The sequence below is a fragment of the Podarcis gaigeae genome (genome assembly GCF_964106915.1).
Source record: "Podarcis gaigeae genome assembly, chromosome: 1".
NCBI lineage: Eukaryota > Metazoa > Chordata > Lepidosauria > Squamata > Lacertidae > Podarcis > Podarcis gaigeae.
Genome location: NC_139678.1, coordinates 122,589,627 through 122,597,141, shown reverse-complemented (window position 1 = coordinate 122,597,141; position 7,515 = coordinate 122,589,627). Strand labels below are relative to the sequence as shown.

The following is a 7,515-nucleotide window of genomic DNA, read 5'->3' as shown; positions in this document are numbered from 1 at the left end:
AAACGTTCTGAAACCAAGGCGTGGCTTCCGATTGGCTGCAGTGTGTGAACAGGGAAATCTCATATTTCCTGCCCCCTATCAGAGATGTAGCTTGGCTTCCTCTCTAGTGCTGATTGCTATTCTGACAAGCTTTACATTGGGTAAGAAGGTCTCTTTAAATGTGTTGCATTCCTAAAAACATTTTCCACAAGTAAGCTTGTTGTTGTTTAGTCGTTTAGTTGTGTCTGACTCTTTGTGACCCCATGGAACACAGCATTCCAGGCACTCCTGTCTTCTACTGCCGCAGTTTGGTCAAACTCATGCTGGTAGCTTCGAGAACACTTTCCAACCATCTCGTCCTCTGTCATCCCCTTCTCCTTGTGCCCTCCATCTTTCCCAACATCAGGGTCTTTCCCAGGGAGTCTTCTCTTCTCATGGGGTGGCCAAAGTATTGGAGCCTCAGCTTCACGATCTGTCCTTCCAGTGAGCACTCAGGGCTGATTTCCTTAAGAATGGATAGGTTTGATCTTCTTGCAGTCCATGGGACTCTCAAGAGTCTCCTCCTGCAACGTAATTCAAAAGCATCAATTCTTTGGCGATCAGCCTTCTTTATGGTCCAGCTATCACTTCCATACATCACTACTGGGAAAACCATAGCTTTAACTATATGGACCTTTGTCGGCAAGGTGAGGTCTTTGCTTTTTAAGATGCTTATTTCAAAGCAAACATGGATAGGATTGGTATACCTGAGAATATATCTATCAGTGGTCAAAATATCATATGCATTTTGTATATGAGCTCCATATGACATTGAATGAGCTGCTCATTCACCCTCAAGTTTTTATATTTCTATTATTCTTTTGGATCTGTGCACCACTTTATCATAAAAACCTCTGTTTACATATACTGCCTTTCACATGAGTTTCAAGGTAGTATACAACAATAAATCCAATTTTGTTGAAAGTTCACAAATATACAACAAAGCAATAACTTTTTTAAAGGTCTGGTAAAGGTTTTCCATAGCTTAGACCTAAAAAGTCTAGTTTTCTTGTTTTCTAACCTCTTCCCCTCAATATCCTTCTAAGGTCTATAATATTTTTTTACCTAATATTACTGCTGATTCATAGCAGCATTTCCCCCGCATGCTTAGTTACAAAGAAAGAAAAGAGAAGTATCTGTCTGTTTCTTTTTGAGAAAAATGAAAAGGGCATATAAAATCATTTAAAAATTGTTCATTTGAATTAAACATCTAAGAATGGTTGAGATCTAAATTTAAGATACCAGCCAGTTATTACAATAAAATCCAATATTCTCATTGCTAATGCATTCAATACTATTATAATATATGATTTTATTGTATGTCTTTGCTTATCATAGCTGTTTTCTCCACAGGGACATGGGTGCTTCACTAGTTTACTGTAAGCAGAATCCAGTATTTTCACACTAATGCAAATTCCACAGGAATTTTCAGAGGACATGAAAACCTCTCCCCTGAAGCTGAAAACTCCCCTTGATGTGTACACATCTCCCCTTGATGTGTACATTGGCCCTGAATCAGGAAATCAGGATTGCGGTTTAATCTCACCTTTGCTCAGTACTCACTAGATGATTTTGGGCAATCCATCCAGCTCCCCATCTATAGTATGGGGAGAATGACTTGACTTAAGAGGGTCACAAGAAGATAAACTATACAAAGAGCTTTGACTATTTGAAAATGCGATATAAATGCTTACTTATCATCATCATCTTCATTGGGAGCAGAACAAAGAGACACATGAACAGCCGTGTGTTCATCTAAAGGGGAGAAAGAGAGAGAGAAAAGGAGAGAGAAAACAGCCTTGTGTCAGTTTATTGAGAGTGTAGCTGAAGCATGTAATATGCATTTATGTGCTAAAAGGCCCAGAGCATTTTAGAGTGTCAAACACGTCATACATTTTGGTATAGGCAATTTAATATGTATGTGTCAACACTGATCAGGCAAACATTAAGGTGTGAGAAAAGTGGCATTCATTACATAACGTGCTGTCATAAGGAAAAGGTCACTTTCCCTCTAGTACAGCGCCCAGGATTTTCACGGGATTTTTAAACTGGTGAGCATCCTCTTTCACAGCAGTTCTTAGACAATCTTCGGCAGCACAATGGTGAACTTTTCTTTCGTATATTTGAGAGACAATTTAAAAACCTCCACCAAGGTATCGAGTATATTGGGTTGGTTCCAGACTTACAGTGCACTCCGAGCCAGTGGCTTTTTTTTCTTAAAAAAATATGTTTAGGGGTACTCTCCTTTTGACTCAAGAAAACCACCATTTTATACAGTGGTACCTCGGGTTACATATACTTCAGGTTACATACGCTTCAGGTTACAGACTCTGTTAACCCAGAAATAGTGCTTCAGGTTAAGCACTTTGCTTCAGGATGAGAACAGAAATCGTGCTCTGGCAGCGTGGCAGCAGCAGGAGGCCCCATTAGCTAAAGTGGTGCTTCAGGTTAATAACAGTTTCAGGTTAAGTACAGACCTCCAGAATGAGGACATCTGGCGGTTCCCTCATTGCAAGAAGTGAGGTTACAGGGAACCAGGCAGAGGGCCTTCTCGGTAGTGGTGCCCGCCCTTCGGATGTGAAGGAAATAAGCAGCTATCTTCTTTTTAAAAGACAGCTGAAGGCAGCCCTGTTTAGGGAAGTTTTTAAATATTTAATGCTGTGTTGATTGATTGGAAGCTGCCCAGAGTGGCTGGGGAAACTCAGCCAGATGGGCGGGGTATAAATAAATTAATAATAATAATAATAATAATAATAATAATAATAATAATAATAATAATAATAAATTAAGTACTTAACCTGAGGTACCACTGTAGTTCAAATCAGGGAAAATAAATACCGATACAGTAAATGGGCAAAAGTACAAAGATTCACAAAGTGTTTAGGGGTATACGTACTTCGTGCATCCCCCCAGAAAAAAAACAAAAAACACTGGTCCTAACTATGACCACTCAGAAGTTAGTCCTACTGAATTCAATGAAGGTTACTCGCAGGTAAGTCGGTTTAAGGTTGCAGACATAATCATTCTTAGAATAGACCCATTAAAATAAATGTGATCCAAGTTGCTCATGATCAACTTTACTATTTAGAAGAGGTATATGCTGCTTTTCATTTCTGTGATGAATTATGAAAGCGGCTTACAAATAAAACATGGTGCATAAAATACTTTTTTAAAAAAAGTAATGCAATAAAATATAATCAGTAACATTATATTATTAAAACCAAATCAGAATTGTGGGGTGGGGAGTGAATAACACACATCCCATTGATTTCCAATCAGTGGTTGAACCTATTGTTTTCAAATATGACCATGAGCAGAAATCACCATTAAAATCAAGCCAAGAGCTCAAGAAGGCAGTTGAGACTTTGAGCTCACACAAAACAAATCGTGGAAGCACATAGTTTAACAAATGGTTCTATGGGGCTGCCCAGCACATAAAATTTGATCTAGCGAACAAAGAAGAAAATTGCGTCAAAGGCTGACCTATATGTTGGACTGAATAGGACAGTCCAGAATAATAGGAAATAACCGGGGCAGAAATACTTCATGCAATTGATTGCTGTGACAGTAGAACAAAAGTATATTTTTGGCTGCTCCAGGGAGCTTCTGTGGATCAAACTTTGCTAATGCGCTCTCTCTCGGCAGTTCGAATCCCTGTGATGGGGTGAGCTCCTGTTGCTCTGTCCCAGCTCCTGCCAACCTAGCAGTTCGAAAGCACACCAGTGCAAGTAGATAAATAGGTACCGTGGTGGTGGAAAGGTAAACGGTGTTTCCATGCGCTCTGCTTTCTGTCACAGTCCTCTGTGCACCAGTAGTGGTTGTCTGTGGACAAATGCCAGCTCCCACAGCCGGAAGCGAGATGAGGTCCACACTCCATAGTCGCCTTCAACTGGACGTAACCATCCAGGGGTCATTTTCCTTATCTATATTGCCCAGCTAAGGAATATAAGGCAAGGCTGTAGCTTATGCTACAATAGCAGGGCTGTTAGGAAGAGCTGTATAACTGAATTTAAGTCATTTCTTGTTTTAACAGAAAACTTTTAATGAGGGTGAAAGAGGAGAGTGCAAAATATGGTCTGAGGTTCAACATCAAAAAAACAAAGATCATGGCCACTGGGCCCATCACCTCCAGGCAAATAGAAGGGGAAGAAATGGAGGCAGTGAGAGATTTTACTTTCTTGGGCTCCATGATCACTGCAGATGGTGACAGCAGCCACGAAATTAAAAGACGCCTGCTCCTTGGGAGAAAAGCAATGACAAACCTAGACAGCATCTTAAAAAGCAGAGACATCACCATGCCAACACAGGTCCGTATAGTTAAAGCTACGGTTTTCCCAGTAGTAATGTATGAAAGTGAGAGCTGGACCATAAAGAAGGCTGATCGTCAAAGAATTGATGCTTTTGAATTATGGTGCTGGAGGAGACTCTTGAGAGTCCCATGGACTACAAGAAGATCAAACCTATCCATTCTGAAGGAAATCAGCCCTGAGTGCTCACTGGAAAGACAGATCCTGAAGCTGAGGCTCCGGTACTTTGGCCACCTCATGAGAAGAGAAGACTCCCTGGAAAAGACCCTGATGTTGGGAAAGATGGAGGGCACAAGGAGATGGGGATGACAGAGGACAAGATGGTTGGACGGTGTTCTCGAAGCTAGCAACATGAATTTGACCAAACTGTGGGAGGCAGTGGAAGACAGGTGTGCCTGGCGTGCTCTGGTCCATGGGGTCACGAAAAGTCGGACACAACTAAAGGACTAAACAACAACAACAAATGACACAATCTTCAGACAATATTGCACCGAACCATATGCAAAATGCAGTGTTCACCATCAATACTTCCAGTGATCACGTGGCAACTGATAGTTTCAGGAACACAATATATTTCCCTCTTTTGATGGCAGTGGGGGTAAGGGTGTTCTCTTACATGATGGAGATTTCTGAAAAATATATATGACCAGTTGTATTCAGTTCTGCAAGACAGAGTCTAATCGACAATTGTTTGCAAAACACTTCAGTTTGGCCCATGCTCAAAGGATGTAAAATGACAGAAAATAGGAGAGCAGATTCCGAGAGAAGATTTGCAAAATATGTCCTTACAGTAAGAAATGGAATTGTGGCTATAAACAGATCGATATCAAGCAGTGCAATGAGAGTTCCAGAGATGTGGTTTAACATCTGATGCAACAACTACAGGGTACCAAATGGAATTCTCAGAAGAATCCAACATCACACGTTCCACGTCTACTATTCCTGCTCCTCAGAATGAGCTCAGTGGCAAAGTTAATAGCAATATCATTTCACAAATGAAAGGGCCATGTGAAACCAATTACAGTGTAGGCCAGATAATGACAGGTGCCGGTGGGTGGGGACCACATGAAAAACCCAACAGAATTTGCCAGTACTTTAGGAGATAGTGAGTTACCTCTGCATAAAATCACATCAAAAAGAGCAATTGCAAGTGGTGATAGCATTAAGGAATATTCAGTCCCCAAACGGAGCTTGATTACAAGTTTTGAACACATTCAAGAACAGCCTGGATCTCAAGGTTATTGCAGGAGAAGCAACTGGAAATCTTGTAGGACATGCCAAAACAGAATCATCTTCAGAGTTTTATTTTCCTTTCAGTTGCAATGAAGGCAATTTCCAACACAATTAGCCTTTGTTATGACCACCAACAAACAGTAAATGAACCCATAATAACTGAAAATTATACTTATCCACGGATAGTAAGTATAAGTAGACAGATACAGGATTGTACCATGAATGGTTTTTAAATGTAGGAGTGAGGTAAAAGGAGCATATCCTTCAAATGTGGTCCTCAAATACGTTTGGAATTCAAAATGATTCAACTAAGCGGATCCACAATTACGAACCTCTGTACCCAACCTAAGCCTTGCTTCATAAGACTTTCTTCCTCGATCCTGACACTCCACAGGGCTATAGTTATGAGCCTCTCACCACTGTCAGGATCTGGTTTGGATTGGCAGGCTCTGATGCAGGAGGAGGAAGAAAAGGGAAGGGGGCTGAACCTGGGTTGGAGTGAAGAATCTCCTATTTCCACCCCAACTTGGGCTGCTTCAGAAGGGAGAGCAGAGATGCCATTTTCCCCAACACAACTTTCCTTTAGATCATGGAGTCTTAGTGGGGTCTAGAAAGGGCCTGGAGCAGCTTGGTGGGTGTGGTGGTGGCAGAACCAGCGATAGCAATGATAGAACTGGAATCTGAAAAAGAGGGCGGAGCCTAGAACCAGATGTTGCCTTTGCAGATGGGAGCAACCTACCCTCTCTGAATGGCATGCACACTTGCAATCTTGATATTCCCACAAGGCGATCAAGTCTTGTGAGTGAGTATGCTGGGTCTTGTCTTTAAAAGCTTGGCAGGTAGGGCATGAAAACTTGTTGGAGCACCTTGGTTGCTTCCGTCCAGTTCTGAAGTTCTTGCCTTGCTCCTTAACTGTGACTCCTGAGCCCTGTGTTGGCTGCCAAGCCTGGACCACAACTTGCCTGAATAAAGATCTCTTTCTTACTTACAAGTAAGAGCCTCTGCTTGCATGTTTTGGGGTAGGAGCCAGGGCAGCTATCATCTGACTCCTTTTCCTCTTTAGGAACTGTTGAAATTTATTTGGCATTTGCATGCTGACACTCTTCTCACTGGAGGCTTGCCAGTGATCTGTGAGGCCGCCGCTTCAGCTTGTCAGTTTTACAGGAGAGATTCAGAAGAGATGAACACATCAAAGGCTGAGCTCTGGCACTGCCAGCCCCACGTTTCATTATTTTTGGTCACAGATGATTCATATCTTCTTGTAAGGACATCAGCTTAAAAAGAAGAAGACACGATACAGGCATGTGTAGGATTCCATAGAAAATACACAGATTGCCACTCATCTTGTAATGATCACAAAACCTTATTGCTTTATATTATGAATAGTTCAGAATTCAGGGTCTTGTAGTATTTAATTTAAGGATTCCCCTTCCTCCCCAGCCCATTTTTAGCTGGGCTCAAACTTCTCTGAGTTTGGGGTTTAATTGGTAATTGGCATGCCAGTCTTTCCCAACCACTCTCATCCTTATGAAGAGGGCAGGAGCTGGTGGAACGGGCTACTGTATCTGGTAATGTTGAGAGCCTAAAATGCCCCATCTTTGCTCAGGGATGGATAGAAATTGTAGCTTCTAACACACACACACACACATGGACCCATGGCCCAGGAGACACTGGAAACTACAATTCCCACATATCTCAGGAGCAATGGATGCTCCAGACAGCACATACAATTGTCCATGCCTTAGAACAAGACCGCAAAGGCATCGGAAATCACGAGTCTGATCTCTCTGCTGCTAGTTTCCTCCTTCACAAGAAAATGTCTACTTGGGGAAAGGGAGGTCTCCAGGCCAGGTGGGCAAGGATCACCTCCCAGGGACAACCACACTCCAAGCTGTCTCAGATAACTCTTGAAAATATAACAACTTTTTGAAAAACAGAGTTCTCTAAGGGAACTGAA

The 7,515-nt window shown here is 41.9% G+C and overlaps 1 long non-coding RNA gene across 2 annotated transcripts; it reads right to left on the bottom strand.

The window, feature by feature from the left end:
* Positions 1-742: 742 nt before the first annotated feature.
* Positions 743-5,700, bottom strand: LOC310833751. 2 transcript variants are annotated; one of them, XR_014558909.1, is made up of 4 exons: positions 5,115-5,700; positions 4,845-4,954; positions 1,713-1,773; positions 743-1,615 (listed from the first exon to the last, which is right to left on the bottom strand). It is a non-coding gene; the product is annotated as an uncharacterized lncRNA (long non-coding RNA). The 2 variants fall into 2 exon arrangements; XR_014558910.1 differs by lacking the exon at positions 5,115-5,700 and having other exon boundaries at positions 4,845-5,085.
* Between the last annotated feature and the right edge of the window lie 1,815 nt (positions 5,701-7,515).